General features: G+C 36.3%; 1 long non-coding RNA gene across 1 annotated transcript in view; it reads right to left on the bottom strand.

The window, feature by feature from the left end:
- LOC111813676 overlaps positions 1–22,805 on the bottom strand; it is a 217,917-nt gene that overhangs the window by 179,365 nt on the left and 15,747 nt on the right. Inside the window, exon 2 of the long non-coding RNA XR_002818868.1 lies at positions 19,274–19,340. This is a non-coding gene — a long non-coding RNA (uncharacterized LOC111813676). The remainder of the gene's footprint in view (positions 1–19,273; positions 19,341–22,805) is intronic.

Here is a 22,805-nt window from a genome sequence, read left to right as displayed (position 1 = left end):
TATCTCCCACTTTCCTCAGGCTGATGCAAATTCTAGAGGACACCTTAATATCCTGCCTCTGCTTATCTTTTGATTTACCAACTTACTGCATTTGGTCTGCCTTGACATTTCTTGATTTCACCATCAGGCTCCCACTTTGAAGTCATTGCTTTCATAGATCACCTTCTCAGGACACTCCATGGGACTTCTCCCCAGGCAACGTCAAATTATGATTCTCTTCTCTGCACTCTATTTTCAGGCTAGCCCTCTTGTTCCTTTTGCCACAACTTAACCCATTATAGTAATGCACAAACTAGTAAAAAAAAATCAACAAAAAGTGTAACAAAACCAAACCAGTAAACAAATGAACTTAGGAGATGTCTACAGAGTATTCTAACCCACAACACCACAATGCCCATTTTTCTGAACTGCACGTAGGCTGTTCTTCAAAATACACCACAACTGCCTCATAGAACATTCTTAAGTAAATGCAAAGTGACTGAAATTCCCCAATGCATATTATCAGGACAGAGTGAAATAGACTTGGAAATCAATGAGAAAAGAAACCACAAAAAAAGTATAAACACCAAAAAATTGAGTGACACCCTCCTGAACAACCAATGGGTCACAGATGAAATTATAGGAATTAGATGGTTTCTAAAAATAAACAATAATGGCAATACAACATATCAGAATTTGTGGAATGCAAGGAAAGCAGTCCTACAATGAAAACTGACAGCTTTTAATTCTCACTTCAGGAAAACAGAGTAAGCTTAAATAAACAACCTAATGCTGAACTTAGAGCTTCTAGGAAAAAAAGAGCACAAGCCAGGGATATAGAACAGTGGCACAAGTCCCTCCCTGTGTCTTGAGTTTAAATCCCAGTATCCAAAAAGAAAAAAATAAAATAAAAAAGAAAAACAGCAAATTAAGCCCAAATTTCAATAGAGAGGAAATTATAAACATCAGAGCAAAAATTACCACAGCCGAAGCTAAGAACACAACATCAATAATCAATATATCAAATGTTTGGTTCTTTGAAAGATTAAGGGAAATCCACAAACATTTACCCAACCTGATGAGAAAAAGAAAAGACTCATATTCACATACAATTAGGAATGAAAAGTGTGAAATCGCAACAGATACTCTAGAAATTCAGAAGACAATTAATACCTACTTTGAGAGCCTGCATTTTACTAAGAGGAAATTTCAGAAGAAATGGACAGATTCCTAAATACGTATGAATCACCAAATTTGAATCAAGAAAACCTAAAAATTCTAAATAACCCAATATCAGTCAACGAAATTAAAGATGTAAATAAAACCTACCAACAAAGAAAATCTCAATTCCTGAAGGATTCATTGCTGAATTCTTTAAGAAAATTTACAGATGATCTAATGGCATTATCCCTCAAACTCTTTCAGGAAGCAACTGTTGGAAGCAAGTATTAAATTGAAACCAAAATCTAAGAAAGATCCAACCAAAAAAGAGAATGACAGGCTAATTTCCCTAATGAACATAGAAACAAAAATCCTCAACACAATACTGAAAAAGAATGCAGCAAATAATCAAGAAGATTATATACAATGACCAAGTAGGATTCGACCCAGGAATGTAGGGATGGTTCAACATAAGCAAATCACTAAATATTGTACACTGCATCAACAAAACCAAAGACAAAATTTACATGACCATATCAATAGACACAAAAAGCATTTGAAAAACCCAACACATATTCATGATTTAAAAATAGAACTACAGATAATTGGAATAGATGGTCTTCCTCTCAATCTGACAAAAACTGTTTATGACAAACCATCAGCCTACATCATACTAAATGGTCAAAACCTGAAAATTTTCATTCTAAACTGAGAGAGCACAGTAAGTGTGTCCACTGTCACCAGCCTTATTCAATATAGATCTGGAAACATTAGGCAGAACAATAGACAAGTAAAAGAAATAAAAAGAATAAAGATAGGAAAGAAGTTATCATTATTTGCAGATGACATGATACTCTACACAGAAGGCCCCCAAAATTTCACCAAAAGACTCCTAGATTTAAATACCAAATTCACTCATGTAGCTGGATATAAGGTCAACAACCAAAATTTAATAGCATTCATGTATACTAAAAACAAACTTACTGAGAGAGAAATTACATAAACCAAACACTTCACAACAGCATCTAATAAATGAAATACTTCGGAATCAACCTAAAAAAGAGTACTGGTTTATATTTAGGTGTCCTCCAAAGCCTCATGCAAGCATAGGTGGGGTTTTTTCAGAGGTGGATGGGTGTCAAGTGTGAGATGCTGTAATTGATTAATGGTGCAATGTTAAACACAAGGACTAAGGGTTCAAATATTATCTACCCTTGTAGTGTAGATAACATAAAGCAGCAAGAAGAAACTTTTTTGGGGGGTTGTATTTTAGGTAAGGATCTATGGGGTGTTCAGGGTCTCACTAATAGATCAGACTCATAGTGATCCACCTGTTTACAGCCTCCCAAGAACTGGGATTACAGGTACACACCACTATGTTCAGTCTCAATTGCCCTTACAGTGTGCCCTGGGGACAGGGCCAGCATGGCAGGACCAGGGATCGAACCCCTGGCCCATGCACCTGCTTGCAGGCTTTTCAATCTGTTGGGCTATTTGGCCAGACCTGAAGAAACTGATAATGTTCCTTTGTAGCTTTTAGTATATTGTGACCAACATGAATTATTCTCCTTTATGATGGCCACCCTTCCTTGGAACCAGCTGATTATGGACTAAAACCCTTACAAACTGTGAGCTAAATAAACCTTTCCTCCTTTAGCTTTGGGTGTTAAGATATTTTTCTCAGCAACAAGAAAAATAACTAAGACACAAAGGAAGTGAAAGATATTTACACTGAAATTTACAGTATTATGTCAAAGGAGAGCGAACACAATATTAAAAAAAATGGAAAGACACCACTTGCTCTTCAGTAGAAAGAATCAACAGACAGAAAATGTCCATATTACCAAAAATTGTTAGATGTAATGCAATGCCAATCAAAATAGCACCAGCATACACAGAACTAGAGAAAACATTTCTAAATTTCATTTATAAACACAAGAGACCTACAGTAGCAAAAATAATTCTGGGCAAAAAAGTCGAGCAGGAGGCATCACAATCTTTGACTTGAAATTATACTACAAAACTACTGTAAGAAATATAACATGGTACAATAAATAAACAGACCTGAGTTTCAATGGAACAGATTATCACATGGAAACATATTTAGCCACCTTCTCTTTGACAAAGTGGCCACACACATTCACTGCAAGAAAGATATTTAATAAATTGTGCTATGAGAACCGGTTTTCTCCATGCTGAAGACTAAAGCTAGACCCATGTGTATCACCATGCACTAAACTAAAAACTGGATCAAAAACTGAATATTAAAACAGAAACACTAAATCTTCTGGAATTGTGTATAGGTAGAACTCTTAAAGACATACATGTTGCAAAGATTTGATGAACAAAACCCTGACCATGTGCCAAATACTTTAGAGACACAACAACTGAGATCTCACTTTATGAAAAAGCTTTTGCACACCAAAAGAAATCATGAAGAGAAGAAAGAGATAATCAAGAGTGGAAAAAAATTTGCCAACTGTTCAACAAAGGACTATATCTAGAATACATCAAAAAAAATCAGACCCCGCCCCTCAAGTTTATAGAGCCCATACAATACTGGCATCACTTTGCAAATGAACAACTAAAACTTTAAACAAATACATAAAAATGTTCAATATCACTGGCCATATATAAATTAAAACAATACTGAGATTTCATCTCATCCTAGCAGGAATGGCTAATATCAAGAAGTAAGCCGATAATAAATGCTGGAAAGGATGTGGAAAAAAAGGAACCCTTCTTCATTGGTGGTGAGAATGCAGACTAGTACAGCCACTGTGGAAATCAGTGTGGAGAGTCCTCAAAAAATAAACCTAGATGTTTCAATTGACTCAGCTACTACCCTTCTTGGTATCTTCCTAAAATAATTAAATTCATCATATTACAGAGATATATGCACACCATTATTTATAACAGCATAGTTTGTAATAGCTTATATAGTCATAGTCAATATAGTCAAAATAACCCTTGCAAATTGCTACACAGATTTAATTCAATTCCAATCAAAATGTCAATAGCATACCTCATAGAAATAGAGAATAATTTGAAATTTTCTTTGGAATCAAAAGAGACTGAGAATAGCAAAAGCAATTCTAAGCAACAAAGGTTAGGCAGGAAACTCAAGAGGCTGTGGCTTGAAATTATACTACAAACCTACTATGATCAAAACAGCATTGGATGGAAAAAAAAGCAGACACAAATATCAGTGGAATAGAATACAAGATGCAGAAACAAATCCTAAAACACTCAGTTACTTTATTTTTGATAAAGCTATCAAACACCTACACTAGAATAAAGAACTCTTGAAGACGTAGGTGTAGGTAAAAGCTTTATGAATAAAACCATGATCATACAGGAAATATTACAAAGAACTAACAACTTGGATCTCATCATAGAGTGAAAAGACAACACACAGAATGGGAAAAATTGCTTTCCAGGTGTTTTTTTTTTCCAGACAAACTACTGATATTTAGTACTCAAAAACTCAGACCCCCCACCAATATAAAGACCCAATCCAACATGTGCTTCTGAAATGAACAGACACCTCTTGGATGTGAAGTACAAGCAGCAGTGACAGAATTTCAACATCACTGGTCATTCTAGATATCCAAATTAAAATGATAGTGAGATGTCACCTCACTGCAGAAAGAATGGCTATGATAAAGAAATCAACCAGTAGCAACTGCCGGTAGAGCTGTGGGGAAAAAGGAAGCAGTCTCCACTCTTAGTGGGAGTATAGAATGGTGCAATCACTGTGGAAATCAGGAAATGTTCATCAAAAACAAAGGTAACAAGTTACATTTAACCCAGCTATTCCTCTTCTTTGTATGTTGGTGTTTGAAAGAATTAAATGTATTATATCACAGCAATATATGCACACCAATATTTATATTAACATAGTTTTGAAAGCTAGCTAACTCTTATAAATAGCCCAAATGCCCAACAGCAGATGAATGGATAAAGGTGTGGGGTGTTTTTGTTATACAATGGAACACTACTCTGCAATAAAGAAGTATAAACTTAGGGGCCGGGGAATTGGCTCAGTGGCATAAGTGTCTGCCTGGCAAGCACAAGGTCCTGAATTCAATCCCCAGTCCTGGAAAAACAAATTTTAGTTTCCACTTTTGGGATGGCCAAATAGCTCAGAGGATTAAAGTGCCTGCAAGCAGGCGCAGGGGCAGGGGCTTTGATCCCCGGGTCTGCTCTGCTGGCCCACCCCTGGGGCACAGTGAGACTGGTGATTGAGATTGGGTGTGGTGGCTCGCGCCTGTAATCCCAGCTCTTGGGAGGCTGTAAACAGGTGGATCACTACAAGTCTGATATAGTAATGAGACCCTAAAGACCCTGTAGATCCTTCCCTAAAATATAAAAAATAAATAAATAAAAGCAGCATAAACTTGAGGGTTTCTAGGTAGATGGATGCATTTTGAAACTATACTCAAGTGAAATACATTGCATATACATATTTTACTATCACATTGTTTTTCTGGTATGAGAAACCAACAGTGTAAATGAAAACCAAAATGTATAATAGATATTTTGAAATAGGTAGAAAATGTTAAATAGGGGAAAAAAACAAGTGAAGATGAAGGGAAAGGTAGGAAGGAAAAAACTAAAAGAATAGAAACTGAAATAAAAACAAAGTCTTTGCAAATAAGTAGGGGGAGAGGAGTTGAAGGCATGGGAGGGGACTAAGGAAAAAAGAATTAAGCTATATCAGGTACAGGTACAAATTCCCTATGTTGAATGATATCATATATATCTAAAATTTATCAATAAAGTTAATTCAAAAAAATGGGTACTCATAGCCACATTCTTGGCAGAGATTTGCATTTTTCACTTTTTAAAGCTAAACTGCTTGGTTTGTGGCCCCTCCTCCATCTTCAAATTCATCACTGTAATATCTTCTTTAATTCATCATATTGCCTTTTCTCTGGTCCCATCTTTTTGTGCCTCCCTCCTAAAATGACACACATGATGCTAGTAAGGCACCCATGGATAATCCAGAATAATCAGTCCATCTCAATATCCTCATTTGCAGAGTCTCTTCTACCACAATAAGATAGTATTCACAAGTTCCAGGGACTAATACAAGATAGATTTAAGAGTCATTCTTTAGTCTACCACAAGGAACAAATGTAAAGTATTCATCTAGTATCAAAACAGCCAACCATTTCTAAATCAAAGTAGGAAGAAACATGAATCCATAGTGGTTTATTTAAAAATAGAAGAACTGATATAATCAACATGTTTACCAGCATATCTTATTTATTGGAAAGTTACTGTGTTTAATGAAAGAAGTAGATGGAATGATTGCCAGTTAAACAGAAGACCCAATGCTATTATGGGCTACTGGACTCTTTTAGAATATTTTGCTGAGTTTACACACCTATAATATTCAACAACTGAACTTAAAAAAATTGGGATATAACTATGAATGTCCATTTGTATCTGTGTATTCAAAGTGGTTGGGATAGAAAAATAGTTGCATTCTCTTAATGAATAGAATGATTTGTTCTAATGGTGTTTGTAAGTAGGATCACAAGTCTGAATCTTGTACAGCAATTAACCACTAAGAAGAATATATGCAGTGTATTATTTGTTGAAACTGTACTTTCGATTTGATTTGAAACGGTCTCATTGCTATATGTTTATCAATAAAACTTTGAAAAGAAAAAAAAAGAAGTAGATGGAATGAGAATAATCACCATTGTGGTATTATACCTATTTCCAAAATTAAAGAGACACAATAAAAAAACTGATGCTTATCCAAGGAAAAACAGGATAATGAATATATTATGCATTTTATTCCATAGTAAATAATTAATATGTATAGTAATATGCCAAGCACTGTTCTAAATACATTATATACATTGGTTCAGTTAATTCTTTCAAAAACTCTGTGGTAAATATTATGTATTGTTACCATTTTACAGAAGAAATAAGGTAGAAATAAAATTAAATAACTTGCTCAGTGTCACCTATATCACTAAAATCACAGGCAATATTTGAATGCAATTTGGCTCTGGTGTCCACAGCTTGACAACTGTAGCACATGATCTTTCTAAGGCACCAGGAAATGTTGGAGCTATTTCGGGAGGTGAGAGAAACTGTTCTTACATTACCTAAGGATTATCAGATAGAGGATTTAGACATAGTCTGTATCACTATACAATTCAAAGGGAGCTCTTAATTCAAAACTAAGAGTTATGAATTATACACGTGAAGTAATTAATAGACCATGTGGTAGTTAACTGTGTCAAATTAAGTAACAAACACCCAAATAAATGGGATCAGCAAAGTTCTGGGTGTCACTGAAAGGATTTACTGAAGACAGAAACCCCACCTTTGGTGTGAGTGGCACCAACCAATAAACTTGTCACTTGAATGGAATAAAGGGGAACTGAAGAAGAATGGATCCTTTGGTTTCTTTAGAGGAGGTAGTCTTCATCTTCACCTTGGATGTCATCTCCTAGCATCTGGTACAGACTCTTCAGCATTCCAGTGAAAGTTGTTCAGCCTTCCAGCACAGACCCATCATCACCTTTCCATTACAGACCACTCAGCCTCCTGATGTGGACTGCTATAGAACACTATAGTCAGCTCCACATCTTCAACTGTATCCTTTAGCTCTCCAGCACAAAGACAGCCATACCTGACTCCGTGGACAACCACTGTGAGCTTGTCTTGTAAATCCTTTTTAAAAAATATATGTCTTGCATTAAGCCTGTCTCTTTAGTCAGGCTACTAACATAGAGTTTAGTACCAGGAGTGACTCTAGAGAAACAGAATTGCAAAGGTGAAATTCTTTAATAGTTTCAGTGGTTCCCAGACATGTCTCTCTAAGCTGATGAGAACTGACAGGGTGGGAAATAAAATGATGCTTGTTGCCCTTAGCATCTCTGGACAAACTACTGAAGGAAAATAATGAACTCAAAATATGTATAGAATATCTAAAGTCATCTAACTGTGAAAATAATGGAAAAGATGGCCAGAGGGCATCACAAAAACCAATAGAATCTCACATTTTGTAGTCCCAAAGTTACACTTGTGAAACACTGCTTTGAGAAGATAGTCCCTGAGTAACATGTTCCAGACTAACAATCATCTAGAAGATTTGTTAATGGGGACTTAGTTCACATTCTTCACCAATGCATACATTCAACTCCTGCAATCAAAAGCAGAGGAAGCTCGGTTACTGCTCTAGTTGGCGGTAGACCTTGTGGCCATCCGTATGGAGCTAGTTTTAGGCACATGCAAGATGCATGAGTTGTGGCATCAGAAATCCTTTCATCCAGCCTTCAGAGGAAAGTCCGGGAGGCCAGACAGTGAACCTGAGAAAGCAGTATGCAAAGATATGAATGTGCAGCTGAAGGTGCAGTGGAGATTTCACAAGGTTGGTGAACCCTGTAATGTGGAATTTCTGAGGAAATTCACAAAGCAAAACCAGCCCAAGACAGAAGCCATGGGAGCTATAACCAGAAGTGCCATAGGGACAGAGCCACCCAAGCTTTTTGGAAATCACATACTACCACAGATCCTAGGCATGGAACTATGGTATTTAATGTTTGTGTTGCTAGAGTTTGATCTTGCTTTGTTTCCATTCTTTTTTATCTTCCTATTTGTATCTTTTTGGAATGAAAGTATTTTATTTTGTGACTTGTGTTTTTTACATGTATAACTTTCTTTTTACTTGTAAGGGGGCTCCCAGGCAGTAGTCTGCCTTTAGTCTCAGATAAGACTTTGGATTACAACAATGCTAAAAGTGTTAGGACTTTTTTTGCATAAATGGATGCACATGAGTCTTTGGGGGCAAGAGGCAGAATGTTTGGGCTTATAAGTAGATGTACCCACAAAACCTTATGAATCATAGGTGAGGAATTTCTAAATTGGCTGGATTACAGTGTATGAAAGTAGATTAAGTGTGTGACTGCCTGTCACGCTGTCAACTGTTTCTCTACTGCCAAGTCCCTTTGCCATGGTACCCTGCCTTGAAGCCAGCAGATTATGAATTGAAACTTCTACAAACTCTGAGTCAACATAAACCTCTCATTTAACTATGGGTGTTGAGTATTTTGTGCCAGCAAGAAGAAGAGTAACTAAGACAGTCATTTTTAATCTGATTTGTGAGACTGTAAATTTTTTCTCAATAGATATGATTAAGTAGAAGTTGAAGGAACAGCTATTGAAACTGTTGCAGAATCTAAATGAAACACTTGAAGACTACAAGTGTGAGACCTAAACAATGTTCATTACTATATCATGATAGGAGACTTATGTAGTTTTCAAAAACTACCCATAGGAACTTTTCCATCATCACACCAATGACCAGTCTTCTTTTCCTCTTTGTGAAACTCACTACAATACATGATTTTTTAAGAGAGCTTATAAAATTCAGTAGTACTTCTGAATGACTTTACGAATGTTGATTTTAATCTGCAGAGTGAAATTTCTACAGGATAATCCAATTCTTCCTACCATCCCTATCCCAATGCATCTGGAGATCACAGATTATATTAAGAAAATGATCTCTAGATATTTTTGACTATGAATCTCAATATCTAATAATTTTTGCCACAATGCAAAGTGTAAAAATGGTTCATAAACAATAGCTATCCTTAATATGCCCAATGTACTTTATTTTCCATTCTTGTCTCCCTCATCTTTTATAAAATTGCTGATCACAACTCACAAAATTTATTTCATGACTGTATCAGTAGGTTTCAATTCATATTACAAAATGCTTTTGCTATGCTTAATATTTGCCTGTTGTTTCCCAAGTAATTTTATTTCCCCAAGTACTTTTAAAGTTTTCTACTGACACAAACACCAGTCTTCTGTATTCTTAGTTCCCTGACAGACTTCTTCACCTAGTGTTATCCTTCCTTCCATCTTTCTCTTCTTCATCTTATTGTAGCTGCTCCAAATGCATGGCCAGGTCTTAGGCCTTTATCTATAACAATATCACTTCCGAAAAATCTCCTTTTCATGCCTTTTATTTTTACTCATATCTGGACTGGCTATATAAATTATGATCACTCCCCAAATTCTTTCATTGTGTAGGCAATCTATTTACTTCACCGCCTTTGATTTTCTATAATAATCTTTTGTCTTTTCATGTCGTTATGCAGCTTAGATTCCATAATCATTTCTTGTCGTGCCATTCTCTCCCCTTTGACATACTTTCTTTGCAAACTGAGAATACTGGTTAAATTCAATTAACTCATTTTCCTTCTCAAAGAAATGCAGTTCTTAAACCATTACATTCTTTAAAGCACAAACAAGGACGGTGTCCATAGGAAAAGGGGTAGCTAAGGAAGCTTGGCTTGGAGTGTTAATGCCCTGACAGGATCAACAAAGCATCTATCCAGAGGACATTGTCTTGTTTGAGTCCAAGGAAGAGAGGAAAGCTTTCATGATAGAGGAAAGGCAATTGTTATGGGGTATTAGAGAACAAATATAATAATCACACTCAGAGAGATCTCTTTAGACATGACTCATACCTGAGTATGCTGGAGGTATTGACATGGAAGAGCAAACAGTATATCAGAGTTCATGCAGGGTAAGTACTTTAGCTTAGATAAAGAATAATCCCCAAAACTCTCACACACTCACAGGTAGAACTTTTGAAGGTAACTGGATCATGGGGGAACTTCAGCTGACTTTCTCTTAGAAGGTGACACCTGGTCAGAAATGGCAGGTCACCAGGATGTAACTTTCTCTCTCTCCCTCCCTCTCTTCCACCCTCTCTGTCTCTGTCTCTCTGTGCCTGTGTCTGTCTGTCTGTCTGTCTGTCTGTCTGTCCGTCTGTCTCTTTGTCTGTCTGTGTCTCTCCATGCCCTCTGGCCTATATGACTTCATTCATGTTCCAGTCGTGCCTCCATTGATCTGGCTTTTTCCTTGGACCTCGGTTCTTTCACGTCAGGTCCTTATACCATGTTGTTTCTGTGTTTGAGCCTGCCAAACATGGACTGAAACTTCTGAAACTGTGAGTCAAAATAAGCCCCTCCTCTTTAAATTTTGATTGTTAGGCATTGTGCCACTAATAAGATAATTAAGACAATACATGAGATAGCCATGTTGTTAGTTAAGTATGAAATGTAAAAGCCCAAGAAGAGAGAAGTGCATGTCTATACTGTGGGAGAGCCCAGCACTGGATGACATAGCTCATGCAAAGTTTAGACAGTATCCTTGTAGAAGGGGCAGCCTAGAACACAGTGTCAAGTGAGTAGTCCGTTCAGTCTACTATAACAAACTGCCATAAGGGAAATATTTTATAAGCAACAGAAATTTATTTATCATACTTCTCAAAGTTGAGATATCTAATATAAGGGAGCCAACAAATTCAATGTCTGGTGATAGCTACTTCCAGATTAATAGGACTTTTATCTCTGTAACTTTTCATGATAAAGGGGGCAAAGAAACTCTCTTGCATCTCTCTTTTTTTAAAAAAAATCTTTTTATTTACTTATATATTTGTTACAGCATCTCACTATGCTGCTCAGACTCATAGTGATCATTCTGTCTCAGCCTCCCCAAGGCTGGGATTACAGGCATGCATCACCATGCCCAGCATGCATGTGGTACTGGGGATCAAACCTGAGTCCCTACAATTGCCAGGCAAGGGCTTAGACCACTGAGCCATCTCCCGCACCCTCTTCTGTCTCTTTTATAAGAGAAGTGAAATCATTTATGAGGGCTCTGCTTTTATAACACAGTCACTACACAAAATTAATAATTAACAATTAGGTTTTCATGAATAAATTTGGAAGGGCTACATTCACACTATGGCCGTGAGGATGACATCTATGTGGCTAATGTCTTTAGAACAGACAACCAATCTAAGATACGTATCATTCCCATGAGGAAGGAAATGATGCCATCATATCTGGGTAGAAATGGGAAACTTGTTATAAGGAGAAATTTTCCAATACGCAAATATATTAAGTATAATTGAAGTCAGAATTCTTACTGTTACAGATAAACTTATAATAAATGTTATATTAGATACAATTTAGATTGATGTAATGACTTTTAATATATACATATATTAATATATAAATATATAATATATAATAATAAAAATATAATATACAAATATATTAATATATACATTATATTGTGTATAATAAATATATTAATATAAAATAAATGTGGATGTAAATAATTGTGTGTACAATCTTCAAAAATACAAAGTTCATAAAAATAATGGAGAGAGCGGGAAACTGTTCCTGTCAGAAAGAAACTAAGGAGATATAACAGCTAAATATAACACATGATTCTGAACATTTTTTCCCATACATAAAGAACATTATTGAGACAGTTGGTCGAATGTGAGTGGGATGTGCAAGCATTATATTGCAGTATTGTATCACTATTAAGTTTTGTATTTTTCTTAATGTTTTCTGGTCATTTAAGGCAATGCCTTTGGAGAATGTACATATTCAGGGATGAAAGGAGATCAGGTAAGCAACTTATGCCCAAAATTTATTGCTTAAGTTATTAGAGGCTGGAAAGGTAGCATATGCCTATAACTCCAGCACTCAGGAGGCTGAGGCAAGAGGATCACCTTCAGCTTGATGCCAGCCTGGGCTACATAAGTGAGTTCAAGGACAGCCTGAACTGCATGCACAGTAAAACCTTGCCTCAAATAACAAAACAAAACAAAACAAAAATAAAACTAATTATTTAAAATATACATACAAATTTCCATAAATTTGTGATGGCTTCAGAAATTTATGAATAAAAACAAAAACCTTTAAAAGTGCAATTTGTTTTCATTTAAATGATAACAACAATCCTGCCTGAAGTATGTAATCAATATTGTCCAATAGTTTTCAATTTCCCTGGTTGATTTCACTCTCTCACTTCTTGAAATTAATATTTCACATTTGGGCCCAGGGAGATGGCTCAGTGGAATAAGCGCTTCCCTGGCAAGCTCAAGGGCCTGAGTTCAATCCCCAGTTCCGCCAAAAAAAAAAAAAAATTCACATTTGATTTCTCCTCAAATTGTCAATTCTTTAAAACCTGCTCTTTCTTATTCTAAGTTGATAGCCTTGATACTGGCATCAAATAAAAGCTATCAAAAGAGAACTTTGTCATCTTTTTTGAACAATGTTCCTCATCCTACTTACACTGATAGATTATGTCTCCTAACCTGGTATAATTGATACTTGTTTTTGTTCCCAAGATAAATTCCTTCATTTGGACACTGAATCTAATTTTCTTATTTTTCTATCATGAATATTTTTCCTCTCTACTAGGTAATTCCTTCCAGCGTATAAGAATTATCTCTGCTCTCTCTCTCTCTCTCTCTCTCTCTCTCTCTCTCAACACCATCACTTCCATGCATTTCTTCACTTCACAGAAAATTCCACCAAGGAATTATCTATTCTCCCTAATGTTGAAAGCCACTGAAGTGGGAAAGTGGTCATATGTGTGAGGTCAGGATAAGGCTACAGTGCTTAAAGCAGTCAAGCTACCTCAGTCTTGAGAAAAGAATCCTGCCTGGACAATTTCAGTCATTAGTCAGTAGGTAACCTTGTATTTTGAGATACTACCTTCATAAATGTGTAAACAAATGACCATACTGTTGTTGTTTAGATCATTTGCCCATCAGGCATGGATCTTGCTTGACCTAGCTATTATCTCGTCTTTATTTTCTAAAATTTCCCTGCTGTTTTCTGCCAGAAATCACACAGAGACCAAGGAGTCCCTACACCCTTATTCTATTACCTGCTGGTCACTCTCTTGAACCTACTCCAATTAGTCTTTTAATTTCAGATCTCCATGGAAATATCTCACTAAGATCACCCAAAATCTCCATGTTAACAAATCTTATAGTTAATTCTTCATTTATTTAATATCTCAGCAACATCTTTGCAATTGATCATTCCATTGTCCCGGAAAATCTGTTTCACTTAGGTTTCATGACAATTACATTCATCCTGCATTACTAGCCTCAATCTTTGCTTCAAGATGTAAAGAACTAAAAATAACTTGCTTTTAATAGAAAGGCAGACCTCTGGTACAAAGTCTTGGCAAACCCAACTTCTATTCCACAACGAGGACAGCACTTTTTGTTTTGTTTTCCTTTAATAAATTCTTTACTTTCCTAATTCTAAACATTGCAATTTTCCAAGAATAGTCTTTAGAATTCTTCCCTAGATAGCCTAATTTTCTATGAAATTTTATTAAGCCTCATCATTTTAAATACATTCATAATCTAATGACTCCCAGACTTTAACAGCATCACTGAAATATAAATTTGCAAGTCTTAATTATGTACTAGGCATCATCACTTACATTCCCTCAAATTTCACAAACCTACAACATAAAGCTGAATTGTAAATCCCAGATCTACCAAATTTAGTCATCTTCTATGACTTCCCTTCTCTGCTGATGGTGCCAACACTTACTTTGTTGCTCAGTCTAAAAGCTTTAGAACTACTCTTGATTATCTTTATCCCATATCCCAAATGCAATTCAACATCAGCAAATACTGTTAGTTTAACCTTTAAAATATATTCCATATCTCTGGAGGAAGATGCTGTAACTCACTTCCCTATTTTTCCCCTCTAAGTACTCTGAAAATTATTGAAGAGAAGAAAAAGGAAGTCAGAAATATTAAAAGAACATTAAGGAACTTATGTTTGGAGGGATGACAATTATATGACAACCTACAGTTTGTTTCTCTAAAGTATCTCAGAATCAGCACCACAGAGGCCTGCAATCCACAAGGAGCAAAGGGCATACAGTACACCTCCGTTAAATTGCAAGTTTACATCCTCAGTTATTCACGAAATTTTCCGTAGAACCTAACTCATAATTGTTTACAGAAACCCATATAATTTCACATAAACTGTGATTATCTTCTGCAACTGGTTTGTTTGTTTGACTTTTTTTTTTTTGAGGTTTTTAAGTCACCAACCTGAGAGTGTTATTCAGTTTTGCTTGGTATTGATTGGCTGCTGCCTGTAACTGTCTCCTGCAGATGTACCAGCATTCCTGCATGAAAAAAATTTGCTGAATATTAATTAGCTACAAAGAAAGATAAGCCTTCATATGTAAGTGTATGCAACTTGAGGTTATATTCACAAATGAAATAAACCAGACCCATATGTGTAAATATCGTATTGTCTCCCTAGTGTAAGAACCCATAAGAAGAAAGAAAACCTAAAAAAGTATAGCATACAGTTAAATAAAAAGAAATAGAACTTAAGGGTTAAACAATGAAGAGGAGAGAAAGGAGAAAAGATGGGGAATAAAGTAGGGGGAAAACATGGTATTATATACACAAGAAGTCTAAGGTGATTGTACTAAGAATTTCCATCAGTTTTTTGAAAATAGAAGTTAATGTGTAGACTCCTAAACTTGACTGCGTATGCTGATATCTGTGAACTAAGTAACTACCTCAAGGACGGCAATGTGTCATACAAAAACCATGTTTTAGGGGCTGGGGAGATGACTCAGTGGAATAAGTGCTTCTCTGGCAAGTGCAAGGGCCTGAGTTCAATCCCTGGTTCCACCAAAAAAAGAAAACAAAGTTTTAAATACCTGTCATTTTGATCTTCTAAATGTGTACCATTTCTAATGCCCCATCAATTATTATTATACTCTCTTTAAAATAATTTTTAGAAAAAGCTAATAAAAGAAAAAAACAAGAAAAATTTAAGATTTATTGAAAGCATGCAGTAATATTCAATCATATGTCCAATCTTGCATTTTTTTTTTTGTATTTTAGGGAAGGTTCTACAGGGTGTTCAGGGTCTCACTACTATATCAAACTTGTAGTGATCCACCTCTTTACAGTCTCCTAATTAAGAGATGGGATTACAGGCACGGACCACGACGCCCAGTCTCAACTGCCAACTCAATGCACCCCTGCTGGGCGATGCCAGCAAGGCAGGCCTGGGGATCGAACCCCCGGCCCCTATGCCTGCTTGCAAGCACTTAAATCTGCTGAGTATTTGGCTGGTCCTCTAATTTTGCTTAATTATATCTGTTAACCTGAGCAACAGATTTCTTGATAAAAAAGATAATATATCAATCATTGTTAATCAGCTATTCCTGTTTTGAAAATCTGTAACATGTGCACTGTTGTATGTTACCCTGTTTCTGTTTTTCTTTTTGTTATTTTTGCTTTGTTTTTACTCCTCAAATAAAAGTTATAATAAAAAAGAAAAATAGAAAATTATAAGTATGTAGATAAAATGTAATTGATTTCTACCATACTTTATAGAATAATACAGTTGTTCTTATAAATAGAAAATTAAATATTAGGTGATATTAAATATAACATTGCATATTACTTAAAAATAAAAATTAAAAAATATAGCCGTACTTCATGTACCTGTGTCAAGTATTCTTGATTATTTTCTTCTTAAATACCTAAGAGGCTGCCAAAATACCCTGTAAAAAACTTTATTAATACAATATTTTCTTAAATTAAGTTACATGACCTCAGATAATACAGCACATTTAGGGTTTAAACTATAAAACTGGGTGGGAGCCAGTGAAATAACTCAGCGGATTAAAGCACCAGCAAGCAGGCACAGGAGCCTAGGATTCTACCTCCAGGCCTGCAGAGCCGGCCCCGCCCCTGGGGCGCACGCAAGAAGGCTATTGAGACAGCGTGGTGGCCTGCACCTGTTTTTCTTTTTGGAGGAAGCGGGGATTAAACTCAGGCCCTTGCACTTGCCACCGAAGCGCTTATTCTACTGAACATCTCCTCGGCCCAAACACACATCCCAGTGACTATTTATTTATTTATTTATTTATTTTGCAGAACCAGGGATTGAACTCAGGCCCTTGCACTTGCCAGGGAAGCGCTTATTCCACTGAGCCATCTACCCAGTCCCAGTGACTTTAATACTTAGTTTCTTTTTTTCTTTCTTTCTTTCTTTCTTTCTTTCTTTTTTTTTTTTTTTTGCAGAACCGGGTATTGAACTCAGGCCCTTGCGCTTGTCAGGCAAACGCTTATTCTACTGAGCCATCTCCCTGGCCCTGAACTGATAGTGAGACCCTGAATACCCTCTAAACCCTTCCCTAAAATACAGAAAGAAAAATAAATAAACTATGAAAGTAGGAATTAATAGGCATTTTATTTTATCATATCCGAAATTTGAGGGTTTAGACAGCTCATTGTTATGGAATGTAATGCCAGAGAATTTCAGGGCTACACTACAGTTAAGAACAAGAAAACTGGGGCCGGAGAGATGACTCAGTAGAATAAGCGCTTCCCTGACAAGAGCAAGGGTCTGAGTTCAATCCCCCATTCCAGAAAAAAAAAGAACAAGAATACCACAAAATAAAACCTGTTTTCTTTGTTCTAAATACTGGGAAAAGAGAAATCCAACAAACCTACTGGGGATCCATCCATTCTCCATCTTGAACCTAATCCCGGTTACTCCATCTATTGGCATAGGAAGACACAGCTTCTGCTCCAACTCCAATATGAGAAAAGGTAGCTGAACAACACCAGACAGCCCAGGAAAGTGCTGTATGCCACAGCAGTTAACACCAATAGGAAATGAGCAAGATATGCAGCAGTGTTAGAAGAAGAAAATGGATCAGACTGATATGGAAATGGCTCCTAAAATGTCTCAAGGATAGTTTTATCATTGAACCTGAAATCCAAAAAGTAGGCCAGGACTTGTATTCTAAACATGAAACAGATGACTGCCTGATTTAAATAGGATCAAGAGATTTCTAAAATAACAACAAAATATCAAAGATGCAATGGAGAACTCATTCTTTATACAAAGAATTAGGAAAATTACAAATTGAATAATAGAAGATAATTAACTAAACAGCAATATCAACGTAATGTGCATCAAGGACTTTAACACCATTATCATAAACATGTTTCAACAAGTAACTAAAACTCAACGGAAACAAACAGAAAAAATAGAATATGTTAGCAAATAAATGAGTTAAGATTTTGAAAAGAATCAAATGCAAATCATAGAATTATAGAATATAGCTATTTGAGGCAGGCCAGATAGCTCAGCAGATTTTTTTTAAATTTTATTTTATTGAGAAACAAACATCAATGAGACACTTTTCAAGCTGATTAATAGGACATTTTCAATAATTAATACATTGCACATTGTTATCTTCTCAGCGGTCATCCACAGCAAAAGAAGCAGCCAGGACATCCCATCCAAACACTACTACTACAAATCCTTCCTCTCACTGAACCAAGTGAAAGCAGCCATACATCTATCCTAACTATTCTGTATTTACAAATATAAAATGGTTCTTCCTCTGTATCCCCCCTCACAAGTTCAGTCCTGTCAGAGATGGGTATTCTATTGGCATCTAAATATTATAGGTGCTTGAATTCAGCAAAACAATCCAACACAGTCCAGTAGTCCACAATAGTAAGGGCTTGTTTGCAGAAGTTGTTGAGTAGAGCCTTTTTAGCTCAGCAGATTAAAGTGCCTGCTTAGACAGATTCAGTGACCAGGGTTTGATCCTCCTGAGTGCCTTGTTGGCCCCGCCCCCAGGGGCACACTGAGACAGTGATTGAGACTGGGTGTGGTGGTGCACGCCTGTAATCTCAGGCCTTGGGAGGTTCAAAATAGGAAGATCACTATGAGTCTGATCTGTGTAGTGAGACCTTGTAGGATCCTATACTAAATAAATAAAAATTAAATAAAATATAGCTATTTTGTTAAATTATTAGATGGATTCAGTACTAGAGTAGATATGAGAATGAATGCAAACAGTGAAGTTGAAGATATGAGTAAAATTTACTCAATCTTAACAAAAAGTAAAGACAGCACAAAAATAAAAAAGAAAGAACAGACCCTAAGGAATCCATGGAGCCATGATAAAACATCTAGTATTTGTAAGTACTGGAATTCTGGAAGATAGCAAAAATGTGTTCAAAGAACAAAAAGCAACAGTGACAATGAACAGAAAACAAATAGTAAAATGGAAACTGTTGATGTCAGAATTGAAAGCTTGATATCTTCATTTCTCAAAATGGAGACATAAATTCAACAATGAATCTATAGACTAATTCCCTTCAAATGAAATCTAAAAACCAATTAAGAAGTTCTTGCACCACAGGGAAGCATGAAGCCAGCCACGTTGAAGTCAGAAGGAAATTTGTGTTACTTACTTGTCATGGTCTCTGCCAATCTCAGCACAGTGCAATCAGGAAAAATCTCCCAATTCTTGGCTTCTCCCTAGAGAAGAAAAAAGAAGACTGAAACATACATCCCACATGCAGATTTTGTGGGGAAGGAAAGAGGTGAGGAACCGAGATGTGTGTTGCTTGAATCTGAGTACTAGTGAAACAGTATGCCAAGCTGGGAACTACTGAAAATAAAGGCTAACGTTTGGGCTAGAACATACTCACTCATGTAACACATCCTTCCAGCACAGAACGGAAAAGAAAAGTGAAAACTCTCAATCCTTAGATTCTCCTTCTGAGAAGAAATGATTTTTTTTCTTTTTGGGAAAGGCTACAGGCTGTTCAGGGTCTCACCACTAGATTCGACTTGTAGTGATTCTCCTGCTTATGGTATCCCAAGTGCTAGGATTACAGGTGCACCACCACGCCCAGTCTCAATCGCAGTCTCAGCATGCCCGGGGGGCAGGGCCAGCACAGCAGGCTCAGGGGTCAAACCCGGGGCCCTTTCCCTTACTTGCAAGCGCTTTAATCCACTGAGCTATTTGGCTGGCCTGAGAAAAAATGATTTGGAGCATGAGCTCAAAATACTATCTTTCCCAGGAGATTTTGAAGAGATTATGTCTCACTTGCTGCAGAAGAGTTACAAGACTCAAAATGCTCTGAGTGCCTGAGGACTTCTGAGAAATAAAGGTCTGGGTGATGTGCTACTGCTCTTTAGGAAATGTTGAGATTTTAATATATCTCAATGGCCTCTCCATGGGGTAAGTGGAGAAAGTGTGCACTGACTGTCTAATATTCCTGCTTAAATGGAATTTCCCACAAAATTGGTTTTTGTTTCAACAGATTCAAAGCACTGATGAAACCCAGCACACTTCAAAAGATTCAGGGAGGAGTTCCAAAGTTTATGAAGTTCAACAAATAGACACCAGGGGGCAAGATAGCATGAACTGGAAAAAAAACAAACTAGCAAATCCTTCTAATCTGGAATTTACATACACAAGTATGGAGAGGCAGCCACAGGAAAGCTTTTTTAAAATTATTTTTATTTTTTTTAAATTAATTTTAATAAGAAAGAAATAGCAATGAGACAGTTTCAAAACAGGTTAGTAGGACAGTTACAATAATTAATACATTGCATATTGTTGTCTTTGTGGTAGTTATTCAGGGTACAAGATGCAGACATGATATCTTGTCTAAACACTATTAGTAACAAATTTTTCTTCTCATTGAACCACGATAAAGTAACTGCATATCTATCCTAACTATGTTGTATATACAGATAGAGATTTTTTTTACTACAAAATAGTCCGCCATTTATAGCCCCCTTTTTTGTTTAGTTTTGTCAGAGATGGGTGTTTCATTGCCATTCAAACATTGTAGGTGTGTGAATTCAGCAAAATAATCCAATATAGTCCAATAGTTCATCAGAGTAGTAGGTTATCAGCAGAACTGGCAATGTCAGAATTGTTGACTTGAGCCTTTTACAGCTCAGCACATTAATATGGCTTTACTTTTTTTACTTTTGTTTTTGTGGTACTGGGGATTGAACTCAGGACCCTGCACTTGCCAGGCAAGCACTTATTCTACTGAGCTATCACCCCGACCCGGCTTTACTTTTTATACCTTATGGGTATACTTTTCTGCTGGATGGTTAAGACCAAGTTGAAACAAGTCCTATATAACTAAAAACGCAACTTTTGTCTCTGACAAGGTCAGTCAAATCCCCTCGGGATTTACCGTGAAACCATGTACAGCAGTTTGTAGATCTTTTGACAGCGTCAGCCATTTGCATGAGTCATGGACATTGCTTGACCAATTGAAAAAAAAAGGAACTAGCAAATCCTTCTAATCTGGAGTTTACATACACAAGTCTGGAGAGGCAGCCACAGGAAAGCTTTAAAAGGCTAATGAAATCTCTAATCAGGTTGACCGATGAAACCTTTTGCTTAATGAAGGCAGTAAGATTTGGAGAAGCAACTGTTTTGTTAAACACAAAGGCATAAAAACACTGGAAGGAATAAGGAATCTTGCCCAAAATAAAGAAATAGAAAAAATCCAAAAACTGATGAAAAAAATATACAAATTATTTGATGTGGAATTAGAAGTAATGATCACAAAGATGCACAACAACGTCAGAAAATGGTGCATGAAAAAAATAAGGATATCTATAGTAGTAAAAATATTTTTGAAAAACCATAAAGCACCAACCTACAGAATACAAAAAGCAATTAACCACTAGGAAGAATGTATGCAATGTGTTAATTATTGAAAGTGTCCTACCAATTTGGTTTGAAACTGTCTCATTGCTATTTGTTTCTCAATAAAATTATGGAAAAAAAACCAAAAAGCACTTAAACTGAAAAATCACAGCTGACTTGATGAAACAGAAAAAGGCACCAGAAAACTTGGAGATATGTCACTTAGAATTATGAAAAAGAATGAAGAAAACTTAAGAAACTTCTAGGAAGCCATCAAGTAAACCAATATGCACATTACTGGTATAAAAGAAGAGTAAAGAAAGAAAAAGAACAAGAAAAGTTACTTAAAGAAATAATGGACAAGCATCCCAATTATAGGGAAGAAAATGGATGTTCAAATCTATGAAGCCCTAAGTAGGTTTGATCCACTGGACTTAAAATTGACATACAGTATAACCAAACTTTTAAATGTCAAGTACAAAGACTTTCAAAAGGAGGAAAAGTGCCTCACGTCATACAAGACAGTCTCCTAAGACTGTCATCATAAGCAATTCACGCCAGAAGAAAATGAAATGCTGAAAACAAGTGCTGAAGGAAAAATAGCTAATAAAGAGAACTATACTTAGAAAAATCTGACTTAAAGAAGAAAGATTTGCTCATGTAAATATAACTAGAAGTCTTCTGACCACTTTAGACCTGGGGTTGCCAGGTAACTGCCAGCCCTCTGTGAATCAATAATCCTGCCAGACTGGGTCTGAAGATAGAGGACCTGGATGCACTTGGAGCACAGGTACCCAGGAGGACATGTGCCCATCTGATACCACTCCCGAGTAGGGCTCCATTCTGGTGTCAAACTTTGACAACATGAGGACTGACTTTCTAATTAAAACCATTGCTAAACAGGGAAAGGCTCTGCTGTTCATAGGTGACCAAGAACAGCCAAAACAGTCCTAATCCAAGAATTTATGTCAAAGTATGATCCTGCAAGTCACATGATCAAAAGTCTGATATTTTCTTCTGCAAACACCCCTCTGATGTTTCAGGTACTGGCTTTATGATACTGCTCATGAAAGCCAAGTTTGTGATGCACCATGAAAGGCTCACAGCATAACTTTCCTCATAGGATGTGTTCAATAAATCTCATCTGAACTTCCATAGCCATAAAATATTCCTGACATTTCTCCCATTACATCTGTTATTCGCTGCCCCAGACTTTCGCATTGCTTGGATTGTGATGTATAATTATAAATTGTGGAGAAACACAAAGTGTACATAAGTTTCCAAAGTCTCAATGCTGTTTAAAATATAAGTCTGTGAAC

The sequence above is a fragment of the Octodon degus genome, unplaced genomic scaffold (assembly GCF_000260255.1).
Source record: "Octodon degus isolate 3935 unplaced genomic scaffold, OctDeg1.0 scaffold00211, whole genome shotgun sequence".
Taxonomy (NCBI): Eukaryota; Metazoa; Chordata; class Mammalia; order Rodentia; family Octodontidae; genus Octodon; species Octodon degus.
The sequence above is the reverse complement of the archived record's forward strand: the minus strand, read 5'-3'. Positions and strand labels throughout refer to the sequence as shown.